This window comes from Martes martes, assembly GCF_963455335.1.
Source record: "Martes martes genome assembly, chromosome: 11".
Lineage (NCBI taxonomy): Eukaryota > Metazoa > Chordata > Mammalia > Carnivora > Mustelidae > Martes > Martes martes.
The window spans coordinates 70,115,873-70,140,361 of NC_137899.1; the positions used below are offsets into that span (position 1 = coordinate 70,115,873).

Consider the following 24,489-nt stretch of genomic DNA (forward strand, 5'->3'; position numbering starts at 1 on the left):
TCCTAGCCCTGGCTCCTAGCCCAAAGCCCTGTTCAACATACCTGTCAGTGAAATGAGGTGTAGAGCCCTGGAAATTGCAAAGGTTGGCAAGGGGCCCCGCATCAGTGCTTTCTAAACCTGCTTTTGCCCCAGGGAAAAGCAAGGCCTTTCATTTTCTGCAGAAAAAAACAAACATTGCACAGGAAGGTTTGTACACATCCGTGCCACTCTGTTTGGGAACTGCTGCTGCTATGTAGCAGCAGGGCATGTGACAAGCCACTGGGCTGTAAGGAACACTTGCTGGCAGGGACAAGAAAGCCGGTGCTGATGACAGCAATGGGGTTATGTCCATGTGCATAAAAGCACTTGGAAAATGAAGAAAGGCAGAGACCCTAAAGTGCATTCCTTTTACTCAATGAGAAAGACATATAAAAGCCTACTATGTACCAAGTATAGGACATGGATTCTAAATCTACTGCGATGGAAGAGCCATGGGCTCTGGCCTTGAGGAGTTTGTAACTTAGAGGGGACAGTTGTCACACGCTTGATCCATGGGATGTGTTTGGCATAAGTGGGGGGTTGCAGAAAGGGAGTGTAATCTGGTAATACAGGCCAGTGAAGGATTAGGAAAGAGACAGATTTTCAATTTTAACAGGGGTGCCACTTCTGACTACAATCTAAGGAGAGAAAAGGCAAGAGTAGAGAGAAAGAGAACAGTCAGGAGATTTGTTGGCTTAGAGTGCCGACAAGAGATATGATCAGGTTCTGGGGAAGAAGAAGGAAAGGATGCTTTGAGAATGAAATCCAAATTTCATAGCACAGTGTATACAACACTTCATAAGTGTACTTTATTCCTTGGTACTCCTTAACGTGTACCTGGATCACCCTTACATTTCTTTGAACAGGCCTTGCTCTCACACATCTTTGTACCTTTGCATATACTACTTTTTCTACCTTCTGAAAGACTTTCTTCTGTCCTTTACCTAGGTCACCCGCTTCATCTTTCCAGGTGTAGCTTACATTCCACTTCCTCCTGGAGGTGGAAGGTTTCCACCTTCTCCTCCCAGTCTCAGCAACTGGTGCTTAGTTAATGACAACTCATAATTATCATACTGTCCATGGATAGTCTATTTTGTTATTTCTCTTACTAGGTGTGAGCTTCTTGAAGTGGACACGGTCTCACATTCTAAAGCTATGGCATGAAAATACAAAGAAGCTAAAAAAATGTTGATTAAAGAAGTGAAATAGATACAATATGCATTTAGATTGGATACAATTTCACAACTGATTGGACATGGGGACTGAGAAAAGAAGGAATTATGGAGAAGACTGATTTCTCCCCTGTCTGGAAAGAAGGTAATTACTTGAACAGCAGAGGGATCATGGCAAAAGGAGCAGATTAGGGAAACAATGAGTTTAGTTTTGTATTATTCAATCTGAGATTGCTATTGAATGTCACAGAATGTCACAGACCATTCTCTGCAAGTTCAGGCAACTGTGTGAAGTAGAACTTAGAGATCTAGGAATCATCTGGTGTATTCATGGTAATTAAAATGCTCTCCCAGAGAAGAATAAAGAAAGAGTGCTAAGGACAGACACCAAGGGGAACACAGCATTTCAAAGATAATGCTAGAAAGCTACCATCTGTATGCAAGAATAAACTTCCTTGAACAGTAACACATGCTCCCATAGACCAGAGCTCATGAGACTTCTGTGCAAGTAGAGTCATATTGCTCAGCTGTAAAAAGGTAAGCATTGACATTAGGCACAGCAGAACAGAGCAAAGATTAGGGGAGGAAATAGCTGCAGTTTTAAAGGTGATTTACAACTATTAGTTCTTCTTCCTGAGCCTAGAGAACCTATAAAGACCCAGACAAAAACCTATTAAAATTTCTATATTCCAAATTGCTATTTGCTTGATTAATTCTACAGCATGTCTCTTTTCTTCACATTTGTGTATCTATGCCGGGGGAAAGGTTGATAACTTCAATAGTAGCCTAAGGAAAATACAACGGAAACAAATTTATTTTTTCCAGTATAGAGTTACGAATTAACTAGAGAGTATCCACTGCTATGGATTATACATGACGATTCCACTAACTCAGATAATTCTTGACTCTAATTTGCAATTTTTTATAAAACAAACTTGTTGTGATACATAGATTGATTTTGATAGTGCAATAAGCTGAGATTTACAATGAAAACTTCTGATGCTTTATAAATCATCCTGATGGCGAAGGCTCCACAGATTTGGCACTCTTGTCTTCATGCATGCCATGTGACACCCTCCCACTGTTAGGAAGCTGTCATCAATCATTTCCTCTAAAAAACTGGAGAGGAATATGGTATGCACAAAGCACCAGGAATAGACACTGCCCTGTCCTTGGATGAAATCTCTTCATGAAAATTCCTGGCCATATTTAGCCCACTGGATCTAGTACGGACACATGAAACTCCAGTTACAATTAACTTTCCTTTTCCTTTGCTTTTCTTTTCTCTGTTGGCTTTTCCGTGTCTTCTATAACTTGAAAGACAATTGCTTCATTAGGGGCGCCTGGGTGGCTCAGTGGGTTAAAGCCTCTGCCTTTGGCTCAGGTCATGATCCCAGGGTCCTGGGATCAAGCCCCACATCGGGCTCTCTGCTCAGCGAGGAGCCTGCTTCCTCCTTTCTCTCTGCCTGCCTCTCTGCCTGCTTGTGGTCTCTGTCAAACAAATAAATAAAATCTTAAAAAAAAAAAAAGACAATTGCTTCATTAAAGAAATGTTAACTCAATGGGATGGAGGGTATTAACCAATCCAAACTTTTTCTTCAGTCAGAAAGTCAGAAGAGATCCTCTCTAATTATCAGAAACCCTGATAATTCAGCATCAGAGCACACTGTCCCTGTTCCTGGAATACCATGATGTACATATGGTCCAAGGAAGAGGAGTGGGGAACCATCGGTAAGCAGCAATCAGAGAGCATAAGCTTTGGGGTCAGAAAACCATCTAGGGATCCAGACTCGGAAAATTAATAGCTATTTCATTTTTGGTAAGTTTTTTGACTTCTTTCAATCTTTACTCATTGTCAAAATGGGAGCAACAATATGAGTGCTGTGAGGTTGCCACAAGAATTAAAGGCTGTAAAGTTTTCATTGTTCTAGCACAGAGCCCTGATACACACTAACTGCTCTGACAGCCCCATAATAAGTCAGGTACAGATGAAGCCTGAGGTGTAATACATTAATAACAAGAGATAAAAAGATGAGGTATTGAAATAGCTACAATATATACCATCCCATTGGTAACTGTTAATGGTATCCAATTAGGAGTTTTGCCTTTGAGAAAAATTCTATTCAGTTAACTTGTGATACTGGTTTTTAACTATAAAAATGATTGCAAGAAATCTTGTCCCAATAAATTTACTGCTTAGGAGCTCTGTCTCCAACAGCAATAAGACATGGCTGTTGTTATGTTTCATTTTTTGATGCAGAGCTGAACTTTGAAGGAGTTTTTCTATGTACTAAGATGAGCTCAATAAAAACAAAATCCTTTGGATTAAGGTAACATCCCTAAGAGACCTCTGCTCTGGTAAAAAGGCATTTGCAGCAGTGAACAAAAAGAGAGAGAGAGAGAGAGAGATGAGGACACCGTGTTGCTTTAAATTACTTATCTGACAGATCACCAAAAAATGGCTTTTAGGTAAATGACCATTATTTTCTTGATTTTTCTCCCAGCTCCACAATACCAGTTAAAAGGTCCACTGGAAATATGAATTTTCTTAGCAAAATAAAGCATTATAAATGGTGCCAGTTCCTGACCACTGACTCATTCCTTAACCCTTGCTGGCATCTGTTTTCACTATTCAACAGAATTGTGTTTTTAAAGATCATCAACATTTCCAGGGAAATGTTTTCAGTCTCCACCTTCCTCTGCAGTATTCAACCCTGCTGACCATCCCCAGCTAGAAAGTCACCCTAATGACTACCTTACTTCTCTTCTTAGTGCTCTGAACACACTGTAAAGTTCTGCTCCCTCATTACCAACCACCTGTTTCCTGAATGTAAGTATTTCCCTAGGTTATGTTTTCTTTTTTTGTTTTGTTTTGTTTTGTTTTTCTCTCCTCTCTTTTATATGCTTTCCCTTGGTGAACTCATCCACTGCCATTTCTTTAAGTCCTACTCTGGCAAAAATCCCTCAAATCTCTATTTCCAGCTTTACCTTTCTCTCAACCTCCAGATCTGATTCTGGGTGTCCTCCTTATTACACAAACATGATGTACACAATACACCAGCTCTCAAGTCTATCTATCACTGATAGCTCTCAACTATCAATTCTATCAAATGAGTATCTTACCCTAGCTTCTCAATTTGGGGTCTCCCTTGTGCCCAGCTTTAACCGCGACTTTAGATCCATAATTAGACTTCTGCCTTTGCTTTACCATCTTCTTATCAAATTAGTTACCAGATTCTTCCTTGTTTGAATACCTCTGCTCCTTTCCACTCACACGGCCATCATCAAGGGACAAGTTCAGATCTCCTCTTCCTCAGTCATCTTTATACCAAATTCCCCAATTTCAACCTTGTTTTGCTCCATCTGCTATATTCTCTGGTACCAGATTAATTTTCTAAAGCTTTGCTTCAATCAGGTCATTCTCATGATTAACACATTTCAATGGTTCCTCACCTCCTACTAACACAAAAGATGTGCAGCCTGGTATTCAAGAACTATCATAGTATATGGCCACTACTGATCTTTCTATTCTTTTTGCTCATGATTCCTTTACCTTGTACCCTATACAAGCTCCGTACAAGTTCTCCAGGTTGACTTGAATGTCCACCAGAGCGTGAGTACTACTCTAAACTACAACCAAACTGAAATGGTCACAATTATTATTTGGCTACTCTGTATTTATGCCTTTACTCCTGCTATTCCTCTAAGTATTCATCATCATCTCAATATCCTTATTGTACCCATCCTTTGACATCCAGTGACATTTTCCATAAAGCCTTTATAAAATGCCTCTTTTCCATTCCCAATTCTATGTTTCTCTCATTACCTTATTTATAATTATATATTATGCCCCATGTCTTCTAGATTTCTATAAGATCCAATAAGGCAGAACTCATGTCTAATTTATCTTTTATTCTTTAAAGAACTCAATGTAACATTTTTTTGATAGACTGTCAAATAGAATGTCAAAAATGACACTCTCTTAGACAAGACTAGGTTAGGAAGGAACTACCACATGTGCATGGCTGACAAAGGAATGTGTTATTAATTTTAGCATAAAATGTATTTCATAATATTTAAAATTTAGATATGTTCATTAGTCACAGCAACTTATTTTTAAAAGCGAAATTAAGATTTTTACACTTTTTGATGAAATAGTCAATGCATCTATACATAAACAATTCTACTTATTTATGTAAACAACCAACTTGTGGAACATTGAATTTTCCAAAGATGATGACAAAAAATACCTCTCAACTCAAAAACTCTTCTGCAGTGTGATCTTTCCACCCTACTTCCCCTTCAAGACATGGAATTTATTTCTTCATCTGCTTGAATCTAGTTGGGGGGTGGGTACTGTGACTGCTTTGATCAATTCTGGGCATAGCACTTAACTGGCCTGGCAGCTTTTTCTTTTTCTTCTTGCCTCTTGGAAAATAGCCATCATGTCACAGTGTAACTGAGATCACCACGCTGTGAGAAGCCCAAGCCACACTGAGACACTTGGATCGTGAAATGCCATATGGAGAGAGAAAAGTAAAGGCCAAAGAACACTGGGCACCAAACATCTCAGTGAAGAAACCATGTTGGAATTGGAATTGGAATTGGATCTTTCAGCTCTGGCTGCTCTACTTGCTACCACATGAGTCAGACAGAAACCATCCAGACGACTTCCTAACACATACAATTGTGAACAAAATAAAATGGTTGTTTTAGATCACTAAATTCTGGTGTACTGTGTTAAATAGCAATTTATGATAGAAACACTACTTATCATCACTTAGGGCATGTAGAGCTGTGGTCATGCAGGAACAAAATGAAATGGTATGCTTACAAAAGAGACAGTTAATTGTACAAAAAGATCACTATGTTTGCAATCTAATGATGCTGAATAAAGCCTAATACTGACCAAATTACTAATTTTCCTTTAGTTTTACCCTTAGCAAAAAAAAGATCCACAGGAAAATATTAGAGATAGTCATATTTTTCAAAGTCAAACCTCCATTACAGAAGTTACACTCAAGAGTAAATTACACAATAAGCTAAAGACCATCTGAGAAACATAGAATATAACTAAATACAGAAAATTTGCAGATACTAAAATTCCATGTAGCCATTAAAAATGATGATATAGCTATAATGATAATAAAAATGTACACTATACATTAAATGCCAATTACAAAACTGGAAGAACATTACCATCTTATTTTGGGTTATTAAAGAAAAGATACTTAATGGTCCTCTCCCTTCCACCTCCACACACACACACACTTACTTTTTTCTGCAGGAAAAAAAGTCTGAAAGGATGTACATCAATACGTCATTATCCTTAAGGGTGGCATTATAGGTCATTTCTATTTTCTTTTACTTTAAGGCAGCAGTTCGCAAAGTATGCTCGCCCAGTGACAGAATCAGCATCACTTGGGAGCTCATTAGACATGCAAATTTACAGGTCGTACCTTCTGCCTCCTGATCATAAACTCTAGGCGTAGGTTTAGCATTTTGTGTTTCCACACTGCTATTAGACAACTAGGATATAAGCTAAAGCTTGAGAACTACAGTCTGGCTGTATTTTCTGATTTTTAAGTAAGTTAATATGTTTCTGGCATTGCCTAATTTTTAAAAAGTGAGTTTCCTGAACTTCCAATTAAGACAGAGTGAGAGGATCCAAGGCTCACCACATTCCACTGATACACCTATTTAACACCTACATCAGTGAAATAACCCAGAAAACAACCCAAAGATTGACAGAACAGACTTTCCAGCATGGAGCCTGCTTGAAATCTTTTCTCTCCCTCTGCCCCTCCACTCCCACTCTGGCTTTCATGCTCACTCTCTTAAAAAGAGAGAGAGAGAGAGAGGAAGAAGAAGAAGGGAGGAGGGGGAGGGAGAAGGAGGAAGAGGAAGGGGAAGGAGAAGGAAGGAGAAGGAGAAGGAGAAGAAGAAGAAGGAGAAGGAGAAGGGGAAGAAGAAAAAATGTCTGGGGTATACAGGAGAGAGATGTGTTTATTCATCTCAGATCATGTGCTGGTGGTACAGGTATCTTGGGGAGACTTCTCTAAGAACAAGAGTTGGTGGGCACCATTTCGTTCTCCCACCCCAACTTAGATATACTATGACCTGCAGGAACCACTGCAGAATAATCTTTAGCTGGTGTGCCAAACAGTGTGCCCTGCCCCTGTATTGTGCAGACCTGCCCCCTCCAATTCTCCCTGGGTGGGAGTCCATCCAAAGCAGCACCACAAGCTTGGCAGTGTGTAAGCAGTCTGGACAGTGGTCAGCATTCCAAGGACTTCTGCTCCAGGGAAAGGGTACACATACCAGTTCAACTGCAGCATCAGCAGTGGATGGGGGGCAGGCATCTGGTCTGATTGCAGGCCCTACCCACCAACAAAAACTTCTAGGGAACAACACATGTAGAGCACTTTACAGTTTGGAGTACTGCAACTCTGGCAAACTACTGCTCTGATTCAGCTTAAGACCAAGGCAACCCCAGACTGGCCCACTAACAACGCAGAGACCAAACCCTGCCCACAAAAGGCAAAGAGAGCTATTGCAGATGACCAAACTGAAGGCAAATACAAATCAGCCACATTAGCAAGATGCACACTACATATACAGGAGACACCCCTGAAGAGTCAGGTTCTGGAGCACAGGGGACACTGCATGGCAGGGCACTACAGGACCTCTTCTTCATAACACCATTACTGATAAGAGCAGGAGATGTAGCTGACTTTCCTAACACACAGAAACAGACACAAGGAGTTAGACAAAATGAGGAGACACAAGTATATGCCCCAAAGGAAAGAAGAGGACAAAATTTCAGCATGAGAGCTAAACAAAATGCAGACAAATAATATGCCTCATGGATATTTTAAAGTAATGATCATAAATATACTCACTGAACTTGAGAAAAGAGTGGAGGCTCTCAGGGAGACCCTTAATAAAGAGATAGAAAGCAAAAAAAAAAAAAAAAAAAAAAGAGGAGTAAAGGATAGGCTCAAATTTAAGCAACCATCAACATAATATGCACTATATGCGGAAGATGTTATATATAATACTTAATGGTAACCACAAATCAAAAACCAGTACTAAATACATATAAAAAAACAAGGAGAAAGGAATCCAAATACATCACTAAAGAAAGCCAAAAAATCGTGAAAGTGAGCAAGAGAAGACAGGATCAGAGAAGAACTACAAAACAGCCACAAAACAAATAACAAAATGATGGTTAATACATACTTATCAATAATTACTTTGAATGTAAATAGACTAATGCTCCAATCAAAAGACACAAGATGATGGAATGGGTAAAAAAAAAAAAATAATACATGCATATGTGGTCTATAAGAAACTCATTTCAGACCTAAAGACACATGCAGACTGAAAGTAAGGGGATGGAGAAACATTTATCATGTAAATGGATGTGAAAAGAAAGCCATGATAGCAATACTCAATATTGGACAAAATAAGCTTTAGAGCAAAGACAGGAGAGAGAAAGAAGAACACTATATAATAATAAAGGGGAAAACTCTACAAGAAGATATAAGAATTATAAATATTCATCCAATGTAAGAGTACCTCTATGCATAAAACAGTTAATAACATACATAAAGGAACTGAAAGTAATAAAGTAAGTAAGGGACTTTAATACCCCACTTACATGAATGGACAGATCATACAAACAGAAAATCAGCAAGGAAACAATGACTTTGAATGACACACTGGAAAAGAGGGACTTAACAGATAGATTCAGAAATATTCCAACCTGAAAAAGCAGAACACACATTCTTTTCAAGTGCACATGGAACATCTCTAAAAGAGATCACACATTAAGCCACAAAACAAGTCTCAATAGATTCAGGAAGACTAAAGACATATCATGTATCTTTTCTGACCCCAACACTATGGAACTAGAAATAAACCACAAGAAAAAACCTGGAAAGAGCACAAACACATGTAGGTAAAATAAAGTACTACTAAACAATGAATAGGTCAACCAAGAAATCAAAGAAATCAAAAACTACATGGAGGAAAATGAAAATGGAACACAATGGTACAAAATCTCTGGGATGCAGGAAAAGAGGTTCTAAGAGGGAATTTTAGAGCAATATAGGCTTACTTCAGAAGCGGGAAAAACCTCACAACCTAACCTTACACTAAAGGAGCTAGAAAAAGAACAAACAAAACCTCAAACCACCAGAAGGAAGGAAATAATAAAGATTAGCTTAGAAATAATTTATTTTTTTAATTTTTAATTTTTTTGAAGATTTTATTTATTTATTTGACAGAGAGATCACAAGTAGGCAGAGAGGCGGGGGTGGGGGGAAAGCAGGGTCCCCACTGAGCAGGGAGCCTGATGCGGGGCTCGATCCCAGGACCCTGGAATCCTGACCTGAGCCAAAGGCAGACAGACGCTTAACGACTGAGCCACCCAGGCGCCCCAGAAATTAAAAAAAAAAAAAAAAAAAAAAAAAAAGAAATCAATGAAACCAGGAATCAGTTCTTTGTAAACATCAACAAAAATGAGAAACATTTAGCCAGACTCATTAAAAAGAAAGGGGGGCAGGGACTCAAAATCACAAACGAAAGAGGAGAAATAGCACCCAACACCACAGAAATATAAACAGTTTTAAGAGAATATTGTGAAAAATTATATGCCAACAAATGGATAACCTAGAATAAAATGGATAAATTCCTAGAAACATATAACGTCCCAAAACTGAAGTAGGAAGAAATAGAAAACTTGAACAGGCCAATTACCAGCAGTAAAATTGAACTAGTAATCAAAAAACTCCCAACAAAACAAAGTCCAGAAGCAGAGAGCTTCACAGGTGAATTCTAGCAAACATTTAAGGAAGAGTTAATATCTGTTCTTCTCAAAATTTTCCAGAAATTAGAAGATGAAGGAAACCTTGTAGATTCCATTCTATGAGGCCTAACATTACTCTGATACCAAAACCAGATAAAAACCCCACAAAAAAAGGGAACTACTGACCAGTATCTCTGGTGAACATAGATGCAAAAAACCTCAACAAAATACTGGCAAACTGAATCCAACAATACATTAAAAAAGTCATTCATCATGGTCAAGTGTGATTCATTCCTGGGAAGCAAGGGCAGTTCAATATTCACAAATCACGGTGATAGATCACATCAATAACAGAAAGGACAACAATCATATGATCATTTCAATAGATGCAGAAAAAGCATTTGACAAAGTATAACATCCATTCATAATAAAAACCCTCAAGAAAGTAGGTCTAAATGGAACATACCTCAACATAATAAAGGCTATCTACAAAAAAACCCACAGCTAATATCATTCTCAATGGGGGAAAAACTGGTTTTCACCTAAAGACAGGCACATGAGGTCCACTCTCACTACTTTTATTCAACATAATATAGAAAATCCTAGTCATAGTAGTGGAAGTCAGATGGAAAATAAATAAAGGAATAAATAAATAAAAGGCACCCAAACTGGTAAGGAAAACTAAAAGTGTAACTATTTGCAGATATGATACTATACACAGAAAACTCTAAAAACTCCATTCAAAAACTATTAGAACTGATAAATGAATTCAGTAAAGTTGCAGAGTACATAATCAATCTACAGAAATCTGTAGCACTTCTATATACTAATAATGAAGTAGCAGAAAGAGAAATTAAGAAAACAATCCCATTTACAACTGGACCAAAAAGAATAAAATACCTATAAATAACCAAAAGGATAAAAGACCTGTATTTTGTAAACTATGAGACATTGGTGAAAGAAACTGAAGATCATACAAAAAAATGGAAAGACATGTCTATGCTCATGGGAGAATATTGTTAAAATGTCTATACTACCAAAGCAGTCTACAGATTTAATGCAATTCCTATCAAAATGCCAACAGCAGGGGCGCCTGGGTGGCTCAGTGGATTAAGGCCTCTGCCTTCAGCTCGGGTCATGGTCCCAGGTCCTGGGATCAAGCACCATGTCGGGCTCTCTGCTCAGCGGGGAGCCTGCTTCCTCCTCTCTCTCTGCCTGCCTCTCTGCCTACTTGTGATCTCTCTGTCAAATAAATACATAAAATCTTTTTTTTTAAAAAATGCCAACAGCATTTTTCACGGAACTAGAACAATCCTAAAATTTGTATGAAACCACAAAAGCTCTTGAATAGCCAAAGCAATCTTGGGAGAAAAAACCAAAACTGGAGGTATCACAATTCTGAATTTCAAGTTATATTACAATGCTGTAGTAATCGAAACAGTACAGTACTGGCACAAAAATAGACACACAGATCAATGTAACAGAACAGGAAATCCAGAAATAAACTCATGATTATATTGTCAATTAATGTGGTAAAGGAGGCAAGAATATGCAGTGGGAAAAAAGTCAGTCTTTTCAACAATGGTGTTAGGAGGGGGGAACAGCTACATGCCAAAGAATGAAATTGGACTACTTTATCACACCATTCACAAAAATAAACTCAAAATGGATTAAGGACCTAACTATGAGACCCAAAACCATAAAAATCCTAGAAGAGAACACAGGAAGTAATTTCTCTGACATTGGCTATAACAACGTCTTTCTAAGTGTATCTCCTAAGGCAAGGGAAAACAAAGCAAAATTAAACTATAGGAGCTACATCAAAATAAAAAGCTTCTGCACAGTGAAAGGAACAATCAACAAAACTAAAAGAAAACCTACTGAATGGAAGAAGATATTTCCAAATGATATATGATAAATGGTTAGTATCTAAAATATATAAAGAATCTATACAACTCAATACCAAAACAACAGATAATCCAATTAAAAAATGGGCAGAAGACATATACAGACATTTTTCCAAAGAAGACCCATAAATGGCCAACAGACTCATGAAGATGCTTAAAATCAGAGAAACACAAATCAAAACCACAGTGAGGTATCACCTCATACTTAGAATAGCTCAAATCAAAAACACAAGAAACAACAAGTACTGGCAAGGATGTAGAGGAAAAAGGAACCCTCGTGCACTGTCGGTGGGAATGCAAACTGGTGCAGCCACTGTGGAAAACAGTATGGAGGTTCCTCAAAAAATTAAAAACAGAATTACCATATGATCCAGTAATTCCACAGAGTACCCAAATGATACAAAGACACTCTTTTGAAAAGATATGTGCAGCCCTATGTTTACTGCAGCATTATTTATAATACCCTAATTATGGAAGCAACCAATGGGTCCATCAATAGGTGAAAGGACAAAGAAGATGTGATAGATAGATAGATAGATAGAGCTCCAAAAAATATTACTCAGCCATAAAAAGAATGGAATATTGCTGTTTGGAACAATATGGATGGATCTAAGGAGTATACTGTGCAGTGAGAGAAGTCAGTGAGAGAAAAACAAATACCATATGATTTCATTCATATGTAGAATTTAGATGCAGGGCTCAATCCCAGGACCCCAAGATCATGACCTGAGCCAAAGGCAGACAACTGAACCACCCAGGCACCCCTGGAATTAGATTTTTCAAAGTGAATGTTTCCTTTATAAAAAGTTTAAATAGCTATTTAAAACAAAATCAAAGTAAAAGAAGGTTAAGGTGGTATCACATGAATTTTCCCCCTTTCTTTTATTCTGTTACTCATACACTTTAGCCTTGTTATTTTGCAATCCTTCATCTCTCTACACTTAGTTCTCAGTTTACTGATTTTTTTTTTGCTCTAATTTGCCTGTTTAACCTGTCCATTAAGTTTTAATTTCAAGCTGCTTTATTTTTTACTTCTTAAAGGTTTTGTTTTAAAACCTGTCTACTTTTTTTCATAATGGCCTCTTTTTCCCTTGGGGCATATCCCTGTTTTTCATCTCTTTCATTTATGTTAGTATCTTTGAGATCATTCTTGTACTTTAAGGTTTTGTGTTTTGTTTTGTACGTGAGTTGTCATGTTTGTTTTACCTGCTGAATGGCCCACCTTTATGGTGGAGGCTTTCATCATGTAGTTTTTAATTTTTTATTCTGAGGTGATGTTTAGACTATAGACTAAGAGCCGAGGCTCTTTTTCTCATGGGAGTCCCTTTTTTTATTATTGTTCAGTGCCCGAGGTCAACACAGCTGAGTTAGTTGTTGTTTCCTTCCACCCTGGATAAATTTCCTGGTTGGCCCTTCAATGAGGGTCGAGGCCTTTCAGGGCACAGGCCTTATGTGGAGTGTCACTAATCCCTCAGTTCACACCATGCAACATCTCCCAGCCTGTGATGCGAGGACCTGATCATCTTCCAGACTGTGACAGCTTCACATCTTGAGTTCACCCCTGCAGGTTTCATGTCTTCTCACATTTTTTTTTTTCCCCTTCAAGGTCAGAAATTATTAAGTGCTTATGGTGGGGAGAAATTTCATATTAGTTCAGTCTGTCATATTGATGGAGCCTCCACATTTTCTTTACTGTTATTATATTGCTCTTGCAGTTATTTTTTATTCAGTTATTTAAAAATGGGCTGAATATAGTTTCTCAGATTCAAATTTGTGGATTGTTAATTAGAGCAGTTGCATTTGATTCTAGGAGCTGAAGTCTTATTAAAGCAGGGTCAAACCTTGTTGATGATTTAAGATTTTATTTTATTTTATTTTTTGGTATAGAGTATTGCTAGGGGTTCAAATAGCTCTTTCTAGGAAGCATTATAACTCAGAGCAATTTGAACCAGTGTGAAAACTGCTAGAAGCAGAAAAATAAAATATCACTTATTCCTATGGAAGGCAGAGACTCTATTAGATATGTTAAATGCCACTTGTAATCACTTAGTAATCTCTTTGTTAGTTGCTGGTAATATGGTAATTTATTAATTTAGCAATATGGTACAAAGGAACTAGCACTGTTTAAGAAGTAGGACAGTGTAGGCCTGAATACTAGATCTAACTGTGACAAGCTGTGTGAGCTTGTACAAAACTTAACCTGATATTAACAATACATTCTTTTAGAGTTATGATGATCAGAAGATAGACACTGCTTAATAACCATTAGTTATTTTTATTGATTTTGTTATTAAAACGGATTGGCTAAGAGCAGCATTTCCCAAAATGCAGTCCAAGACATAAGCATAGAATCACCCAGGGTGCTTGTTTGAATCTTCATTTTATTTTTTTTTTTTTTTAAGATTTATTTCTTTATTTGAGAGAGAGAGCATGCACAAGCCGGGGGAGGGGCAGAGGGATTGGGAGAGAGAAACTCAAGCAGACTCCACACTAAGCATGGAGCCTGATGGGGCTTGATCTCACCACCCTGAGATCATGACCTGAGCCAAAACCAAGAGTTGGACGGTTAACTGCCTGTGCCATCCAGGCGTTCTGAATCTCCATTTTAAACAATCCCTACTGATGCTGCTGCATCACATTCAAGCCTGAGATTAACTGGTTAAGTACGTAAAAGTAACAGTTTTTATGAGAAAACATAGGAATCACATAACATAAGACTATAAGTTCCATTTGTGACAAAGAAGAATGAAAACCAAAGACATCTTCTATCAACTACAGGATATGTACTGAATTGTCTACTTCTCAGGAAGGGCAGGAGTTTTGTGGACTTTAATGGTGAGTGATATCCCAGCTTTATCCCAGCAGAGGAAAATCACATCTACCCAACCACTCTAGTCTGAGACACCATCATGTTTTACCAGGGCTATTGCATTAAGCCCCTGACTGGTTTCAAATGTCACCTTCTTAGGAAAGCTTTACATGGCCTTCATACATAAAATAGCATCCTCTGGTCTCTCGCTTGGTTTTCCTTACCCTGTGCTGCTTTTCTCCATTGCACGTATCAGAGATCATATGTATTCATTTGTAAATATTACATAATAGATCATTATTAATTTTTCTGGGTCTAAATCCACTTACTAGGCTGTAAAACTATGAAAACATAGACTCTGTTTTGTTAACTGCTCTATCCCTAGTGCCTAGAAGACTACCTGGCACATGTAGAGCCTTGACAAATATTAACTGAATAAATAAATGAAAGGGCTTATGGAAGGCCTCTCTTCCATTTGAATTATTAGAAAAGATAGAGGATTCCAAAGAGAATAGGAAAATAATCCAGAGAGGAAGATGCCCTATGGATGTTGCACAAATCAAACCAGTTTGATGTGAGTTTGATGTGGAGAAGAATTTCCTAGCAAAGGGGGAAAATGAAAGAATTTCTGAGCCTCTGGAACTATTTGACAGAAATCAGTTTCTTATGACAGAAGGTTAAACCAGGGCTTCTGGAATAACAGCAGTAGCAGTGATACAAGAAGAGTTATAGAGACTCCAGCAAGTAGGAGGTCATGTGCTAGTGATAGATGCTTGTGGACCATTTTCTCTACCAGGTGCTAGGTTTCCTACCTGGGACAAGTATCCCCAATATAGGAGACTACAGATACCACAACTTCTGATGACTGACCCTGGGAAAAAGACACATTTGTAAAAATATAAAACTATTTCCCTACAGACTTGGGAAACCCTAGAATACACAGGAGTAAGTTTTTTCCTTCCTTTTCTCTAAAGTACTTGCCTTTGAAAAAGGAAAGATCACATACAAATGAATAGCTAGCTAAAAAAGAGAGACAGACTAGAATTTGTTTTTCTGGATGATGACTAATTTTAGAATAATTGGATCCTGGCAGGGACAGAACACAATCTCAAGGAGACAAAGAAGGAAGTATTTGGCAGCCTTGTCCACTGGATGAAGATGTTGTAAACCCAGATAAAATCAGATACAAAAGAGAACAACAGATGTAATATAGGAAAAAAGAACTTCAGTGGAGGATAGAGTTCAGTAAGGCTCCAGGAAAATTAAGGGAAAGGGAAATTAAGTCTACAATTTAGATCCTTAACTGCCTGTGAATCAGAGCATATGTTCTGATACAGAAGGGTAAATGTGATCTCTTGGATATTATTAAGGCTTTGCAAGAAGGTTCTCAAGACTGAACACATACTGATTAAAACAGAGAGAGTGAGTGTTTGGTGGTTCCTCAAAAAGTTAAACATAGAATTACCTTATGACCCAGCAATTATACTCCTAGGTATGTATACTAAAGAATGGAAAATAGATACGTATTCAAACAAATACTTATTCAGAAATATGCATCAGTAGCTCCATTCACAATAGCCTAAAGCGGAAACCACCCCAAATCCATCAGTGGATGAACAAATAACCAAAAGGTGATTTATACATGTTATGAAATATTATTCATCTATAAAAAGGAATCAAGTACTTATAAATGAATATGGATGAACATCGATAGAGAAACTCTTTTAAGTAAAAGAAGCCAGACACAAAAGGTCAAATACTGTTTGGTTTCATTTATATGAAATACCCAGAATGGGTAATGCCATGGAGACAGAAAGCAGGTTAATCACTGTCAAGGGCTACAGAGAGGGAGGAATGGGGAGTAAGTGCTTAATGGGTTTAGGGTTTCCTTTTGGGGTGATAAGAATGTTTTGGATAGATAGAGGTAATAGCTACACAGCATTAAAAATGTACAAAATGCCACAAATTGTTCACTTTAAATAAAGTGATGTAAATGTCATCTCAATAAAATAAATACAGTCTGAAAGGTTGAAAAAATTCTTAAATTTTTTTATGGACAGGGAGGGAAAGGGCCAAGAGGGAACAGCAATACATGATAGAAAAAAGCAGTGTAGGGTACTTCATGAGGCCAATGGTTACAGACAAGACATACTGAAGCAACAGAATTGTAAAAGGAAGACACAGACAACCTAGTTAGACCATTAAGAACGATGCTTTCCAATCAAGGATGCAGAACCTAAGGAAAACATGAATGATGTCTAGCCCAGAGGACATATACTGTGCGTACAGCAAAGGTTCACTAAGGGAAGGTCACTGTCTCCGAAAGCTAACACTAATAGAGCTGTGAATTTCAGAAGGCTCTGTGCCTTAATTAAGGTAAATACAGATGTCAGGATCATTGGAGAAAGCAGAACTTGTTTTTCAAAATTGGGAACAGCAAAAACCATCAACATTTGCACTGTCCCTTGCTGAATGATCAGAGATGGGGGTGGGGGGAAGAAGGGTAGAGGAGCACATGGAGACACAGAGACCTGTAAGCAATGAGACTGGCAAGGAAGGCTGTGTCCAGACTAGTGCCTGAGTGCCAAGCTGAACAGTCTGGATCTTCTTCATTAGTTAATGGGGACCCATGCAGATTGCTAAGTAGTGAATGACATAAGCTGTGCTTCGGGAAAATTAATCTGGCAGGCATGTATAGTGTTGATGAGAGCGTAAAAGAGTAGTAAGAAGTTGACCATAATCATCATGTAAGAGAATATTACACATGCATTGAGATAATGACCATGGGTTGAAAGAAAAGGGACAGATAAAAACATGCATTAGAAAGGTGCTTAGAAGTAGGGGACAAAGACTATACTCTAAGGATTTAATTTGGGGGAGACTAGGTGGGTGACTGGGTCATTAGTTAAGAGGCAGTATCATAGGTAATTAGACAGAAGGCACATATGGCACTGACATGAGTTACATTTTATATGTTATTACATTTCAAATACTGGAGGAACATGCAAGGGAAGATGCCTAATAGACAGCAGTAAAGCCCGAGGGAGATCAGAAAACCAGTAGGCATCCAAAAAGGTTTAAAGGTTGAAACTTGATTGAAGGTTTTTATGCACATGGTCAGTGAGCTCTTGGGGAAATGAAATCAACTAGAAGCAAGAACAAGTTTGCTGCCAACTGGTTATGCCAAATCAACTTCAATTTCTTTGTGACAAGGTTTCTAGACTATAAATCAGACCAGTGTTCTAGACTACGTGTATCTTGATTTTGACTAAATATTTCACAAGTATTTTGTGATTACAGCCAAAATAGAAACCCATCGGGGCAAGAGCAGATAGGGATTGAATCAAAGTGGATTGAGTCATCATACCTGAAGTACACGGATTATGGCATCTGTACCAACATAACCACAAACACAGGAGAGCCTATAAAAGTATTAACTTTATACGAAAATGGTATTACTCTAAAGAAATGGCCTATTTATCTCACTGGATACTTGGAACTAAACTCCAGTAGAACTATCACAAAATATTTTGTTGGTTTAAAGTGCTATTTGATGGTTTGGAATTTTCACTAAAACTGACCAGAGAGATAATTCTTATGAAATTACTTCAAAAGAATAAGATAGAGTTCCTTATGAATATTATTTGGAAGGAAACTGATTTTTTTTAAAAAGCATGCTGTTGTCCTTGTACAGTGTACACACAAAAGTTTTTCTATTTAATAATTTTGGAGGCCGAAATGTTTTGCTGTTAAAATACCATGCCTAATTGTACATGTCATTGTATGTTAGTCTCTGTTAAAGTATTTGTTGTAAAAAATGCCTTTCAGGGGCACCTGGGTAGCTCAGTGGGTTAAAGCCTCTGCCTTCGGCTCGGGTCATGAACCCAGGGTCCTGGGATCGAGCCCCACATTAGGCTCTCTGCTCTGCAGGGAGCCTGTTTCCTCCTCCTCACTCTCTCTCTCTCTGCCCACTTCTCTGCCTACTTGTGATCTCTGTCTGTCAAATAAGTAAATAAAATCTTTTAAAAAAATGCCTTTTAATATTGTAAGCCATCAGCTATTAGCATTTGAAGAATTCATTGCTCAGAGTCCATGAGGAAGTGGTAGGACCTGGGAATTAAACACAAGGGAAGATGCACAGAAGTCCCTATCCAAACTCTCCATAGTCAAACGTCACTGGCTCTGTGTACTGGTAGGAAGAGCCAATATATAACTGCAAAACACACTGAAAATAAGGTGTTAGGAAAGTACCTAACAAAGATGACATATTCCCTGCAAAGAGAAATCCATCATCTCTAACTGCCACCCAATAAAATAAATAGTTATCATTAGTCTTGAGATATTGTCTCCATATACAACAGAAGGCTAATACCATCTTTTTTTAAAAAAGATTTTATTTATTTATTTGACAGACAGCACACACAAGCAGGGGGAATGGCAAGCAGAAGGAGAAGCTGGCTCCCTGCTATGCAAGGAGCCCAATGTAGGACTCGACCCCAGGACCCTGGGATCATGACCTGAGCCAAAGGCAGATGCTTAACCAACTGAGCCACCCAGGTGTCCCACTAATATTGTCTCTTATTAAAAACACTTACAAAGTAGTTACCTTAAATATATAAATTGCACTATTTCATTTTAACTCAACCTTTAAAATATAGAATTGTGAAAGAATGGATGGATGGATGGATGGACGGACGGATGGACGGACAGATGGACAGATGGACAGATGGATAATCCTTTCCCCAGTTTAGACACTACTACAAGATCATAGTTTGTAGTATGTAGGAGAGATTGCTACTAGCATAACCAACTTTCTTTTTATTACAATAATCCTAATTTTCCTCCTATGGCAACTAGTAAAGACTGAATTTCCAAGCCTCCCTTGTTACAAGGTTGGCCAGTGATATAAAAATAGAAGCTAATGGGTGGAACTTCCACAAAGGATCTTTAAGAAGGGACTAAGAGGATACCCTTTCCCCTACCTTCCACTGCCTTCTCCTTTCATCCTTTCTAGGATTCAGGAGTGATGGCTGGCATCAGAAACTTAGTAGCCAAAGAAATTGACATGGAAACTTCAGTTGTCTTTAAAAGTTGTGCTCTGAGGATGACAGGGCTGAAAGACAGGTGTTCTGGGGTTTTTTTGTTTTTTTTTGTTTTTTGTTTTTTTTTGGAGTAGGAGAAAGCCAAATGGATGATCTGTTATATAGAGTTAAATTTAACTACAAGTAAAGCACACTGTATCCAGTATTCAGTTCTCACCTTTCCACTACACACTTCTCATCTTAAGATGTTACCTAATTCAAAGTTATTATGTTTGCATTCAAAGGTTTTCACAAATATCAAAGCAGAGAAAGATACCACCACATGCCTGGATAGTCTATGGCCTTGTGTCTATCTGATCTACTTTGAGAATATTTTGAATTTCCACTTTTTAAGTAAATGTTAATGACATGCTAATTATTTTGATGAATTTCCAGTGAAGGGTGAGATGGTGTGACAGCTGTCAGCAAAGTGTCAAATAGACTGTGGCAGTGAAGGTGAGAGGATTTAAAAGCCCTTATTCGTGGTGGCCCTGATTTGGTCTGATACCAAGCTGATAAAAATTGGTATCCACTGAAAAAATCCTGTTTACCCATCCCCATAATCCTTCCACATCCTATTGTTTTTCCTGGCCTCCATTCCCTCAAGCTTCTTTCAATTGTTTTCAGAGATGATACCAGTTATAGAAAGGATTCTGCCTTAGACTTGTACCAGTTCCAACTGAGTTTTGAAGTACCTATCGTTTCTAATAACCCATTTAGTGGGACCCAAACTATTAAGTCACATATTAAGACTTGGGCTTCTTACTCCTAGGAACATCACTGAGCTTACTCCATGTGGTAGGAGGAATTCTGAGATGACATCCATAATCTCCACTCACTGAGCAGCCTCCCTCCCCTTGAGTGCAGGTGGAACCTGTGACTTGTTTCTAATGTAGGCAATGTGGAAACAGTGATGGGATGTCACTTCTATGATTACATTACACTATGTATATGAGACTGTCTTAGCATGCTGGATTGTGAGGAATTCTCCTGTTGGTCTCAACAGTAGCAAACAGCCTTACTATAAACTCCCAACAGGGGTACCTGGGGGCTCAGTCGGTTAAGCGTCTCAGCTCAGCTCATTATCCCAGGGTCCTGGGATCGATTCCCACATGGGGTTCCCTGCTTAGCAGAGAGCCTCCTTCTTCCTCTGCCTCTGCCTGCTGTTCCCCATGCTTATGCTCTTTCTCTCTGTCAAATAAATGAAATCTTAAAAAAAAAAAAAATGCCAACAGAAAGAGACACATATTAGGGAACTGAAAGTAACCTCTATGATCCAATTGGGGCAAACAGTTGATATCCAGTAAAAAGCCAAAGGCCTCAGTTTTACAGCCATAGAAAAATGAATTCTGCCAATAACCTGAAGGAGCTTGGAAATGGATTATTCCCTGGTCGAGCCTCCAGATAATACCACAGCCTAGAGGACATTTTGATTATTTGAGGGGTCTTGAACAGAGGATCCAACTAAGTCAGTCATGATTCCTGACCCACAGAACCGTGAGGCAATAAATAGAACTTGTTTCAAAATATAAGCTTGTGGTAATTTGTTATGCATCATAGAAAATGAATATACTCGCAAGCCTCTTTTGCTTCCAACTTGACCTGGACCAGGCACCCCAGGGTTGATTTTCTCAGTGCTCTCCTAATTGAAGCCCTTTGAATTGAAGAGCTCTAATCCACAGCACTGTAGCTTCAGCTTTGGTCACATTTCTAAGAACCACTCTTCTCTCCATTCCTACACAAACTCACACCCTTCCACATACTTGTCAACTTGTAGACTTGTTGAGCCTTGTAGATTCCACCTTACTTTGGTGAATCCCACATTTCTAAATATACAAGTCTTAACTACTGCAATTCTCATATCCCTCATGGAGATTGGCCGAAGACTGTCCAGTATTTAGACATTACTCATGAATGGGTCTCCTGGTCAATAACCACCTGTCAGCCTGGATTACTAGAAATATTTCCCCTAATCCTCCCATCTCCAATTCCTTGCATCACTACCTCTTAGGTTGTCTTTTGCCTTTTTGGAAACTCTCACTGTAGATGTGTTTACTTTAACTCTAACTTGAGACTACAATATTTACTAGATACTAGACTTTCTTACTCCTTCTTTCTACATCTAAAAGAAAACAAAGCTGCCAAGAATAACAACAACAAAGCAAAAACAAAGGGCTACCCATTAATTCTAAGAAGAAAGCAAATTCAGTATTAAATGTTTGTTAAGTATGGCCAGCATATTAGTACTTCTATATACTGATACAGATATATAATTTAACTTTGTATATGATCAATTTGGGGGCAACAGAAATGAATTGTAATGTCAAAGGAATATTTACAACATGTTTGCATCCATTTTATAAGCCTTGAAATAGTTTTTTAAAAAAGCAAATCTATTATTTTTTTACAAATCTAAATTGTTATGAAGTATTATAATTAACAAATCTGTTTTATGATGTATGTTACACTTTTGATAAACTTGAGGCCATCTTGAGGCTATCTTGAACAGGAAAGAAATGATCATTCATTACCAAATTCATGTGAGAAAGTTATGTGCTTTAATCTATCATACTGTAGTTTTTATAAATTAATTGCAGCAAATACTGCTTATTTTCTGTAGCATATAATTTAGTATATAGTATTTACTGGCTTTAATAGATTATGGTCATTATCAATAAAAAAGCCACCAACTATTTACTGCTTACTAAAAGTAAGGCATTATTTAAAATGTTTTATGTACCTTATCTCATTAAATCTGGGCAAAACATGATGTCAAAGGAGTGATTAATCCATTTCATAGATGAGAAATTAGAAGATTAAAGATACTAGATAAACTTCAAAAGATAACAAAAATGTAAATAAGGATTTAAGCCCAGGTTTTTCCAACATCTCCTATTGTGGTGTGCTAGTCTAATTCATTTCCTTTATCTGCATGGTCAAATAAACTGTGTTGCTGTAAGGTTCCCAAGTTTTAAAGTTGCACTGAAATACAGCATGTATGACTAACTTAAAACAAAAACCTGCATTCTTTTCAGCTCACATCTTATTTGGATTTAATATACTAATAAGTGTATTTGTGTGTATGTGTATTACACATTAACAGAAATTTGTGTTGCAGCAATTACTTATGAATAAAAAGTGCTAAATATATCATAGATAACCCTTTCAGGAAAACAGCCAATGCTAATCATAAATACAACCAGAGTGACTGGGATTTCACTGAGTCTGTAAATTAAATTATAGATAACTGACATCTTAACAATAGTGAGTTTCCAAGGACCTTGAATATTTTTCTATTTACTTAGGTCCTCTTTAATTTACTTCAGCAATGTTTTGTAGTTTCCAGAGAGTAATTTTGTGCATATTTTACTAAGTTTATCCCTGAGTATTTCATGGTTTTGATGTTATTGTAAATAATATTTTAAAATTCTAAACTCCAGTTTTCATTCCCAGTGTACAGGCACAACTGATTTTTTTGAATACTGGCCTTATAATCTTCAATCTTATTAAACTTTCATATTAGTTCCAGTAGTATTTTCATACAGACCTTAATATTTTATATATGTATAATCATGTTGTGGAGCACTGGGTGTTGTACATAAACAATGAATCTTGGAACATTGTATCAAAACCTAATGATGTATTTTATGGTGACTAACATAACACAATAAAAAAAAACTTTTGCTTTTTTACTTATTAATCTGTATGCCTTTTATTTTTTTTTTTTCTTGTAGTGTTATACTATCTAGGACCTGCAGCACAACACTGAAAAAGTGGTGAGATCAGTTATCCATGCCTTATTTCCTATCTCAATATGATGCTTTATGGTTATGATATTCTTTATGATTAAGGAAAGCATTGTGATTAACTGTGTAGTTACTGTAGTATTTCATAGATAACATTTCTCAGAATAATGAAGTTCCCTTATATTCCTAGTTTTCTCAGAATTTTTATTATGGATGTTCAATTTTGTCAAATGCTTTTTCTGCATCAATTTAGATAATTGGTTTTGCTCCTTCATTATGTTAGTATGGTAATTTACATTGATTGACATTTGAAAGTTAAACAACGCTGCATTTCTGAAATAGCCCCCACTTGGTTATGATATATTATTCTTTTAAAAATATACCGTTGGATTCAATCTGCTAATATTTTGGTAAGGATTTTGTTTGTAGGAATATCGGTCTGTAGATTTCTCGCCACTTAGGGTCTTTGTCTAGGTTTGAAATCAATTAATTACTGCCTTCTCAAATGAGTTAGGAAGTATTTCCCCTCCTCTTCCTTTTTATATATAGTTATATTTAGAAATAAAATAAATGTCCAGAATTCAGTAGTTTTACCAGCATAATTTCTGCTTCACTTCCCCACACATCCATCCCCCAGAGATAATTCCTTTTACTCAGGTGTTTCAAACCCTCAGTGAGTAGCTCATTCCTATTTTAAAATAGATCAATATAAAATCAGCTGGCTTTGTAGAAATAATTTTGTATAAGTATGAACTATGAGAAGCAATGGGGTGCAAAGAAATTCAAAATATCATCAAAATACTGTGCTTAGAAAATAACTTTGATGTCTTCAAATAAGTCTTTGTGTGATGAAGAATACTGCTCATATAATGACTAGGTTTCAAAATAAAACATATAGTCAAAAACTTACAGAATTCTAATTAAATAGAAAAGGACAGTTTTCT

General features: G+C 37.4%; 1 protein-coding gene across 3 annotated transcripts in view; it reads right to left on the bottom strand.

The window, feature by feature from the left end:
- Positions 1-24,489, bottom strand: part of IMMP2L (inner mitochondrial membrane peptidase subunit 2) — an 860,098-nt gene that overhangs the window by 15,511 nt on the left and 820,098 nt on the right. The window lies entirely within an intron of this gene.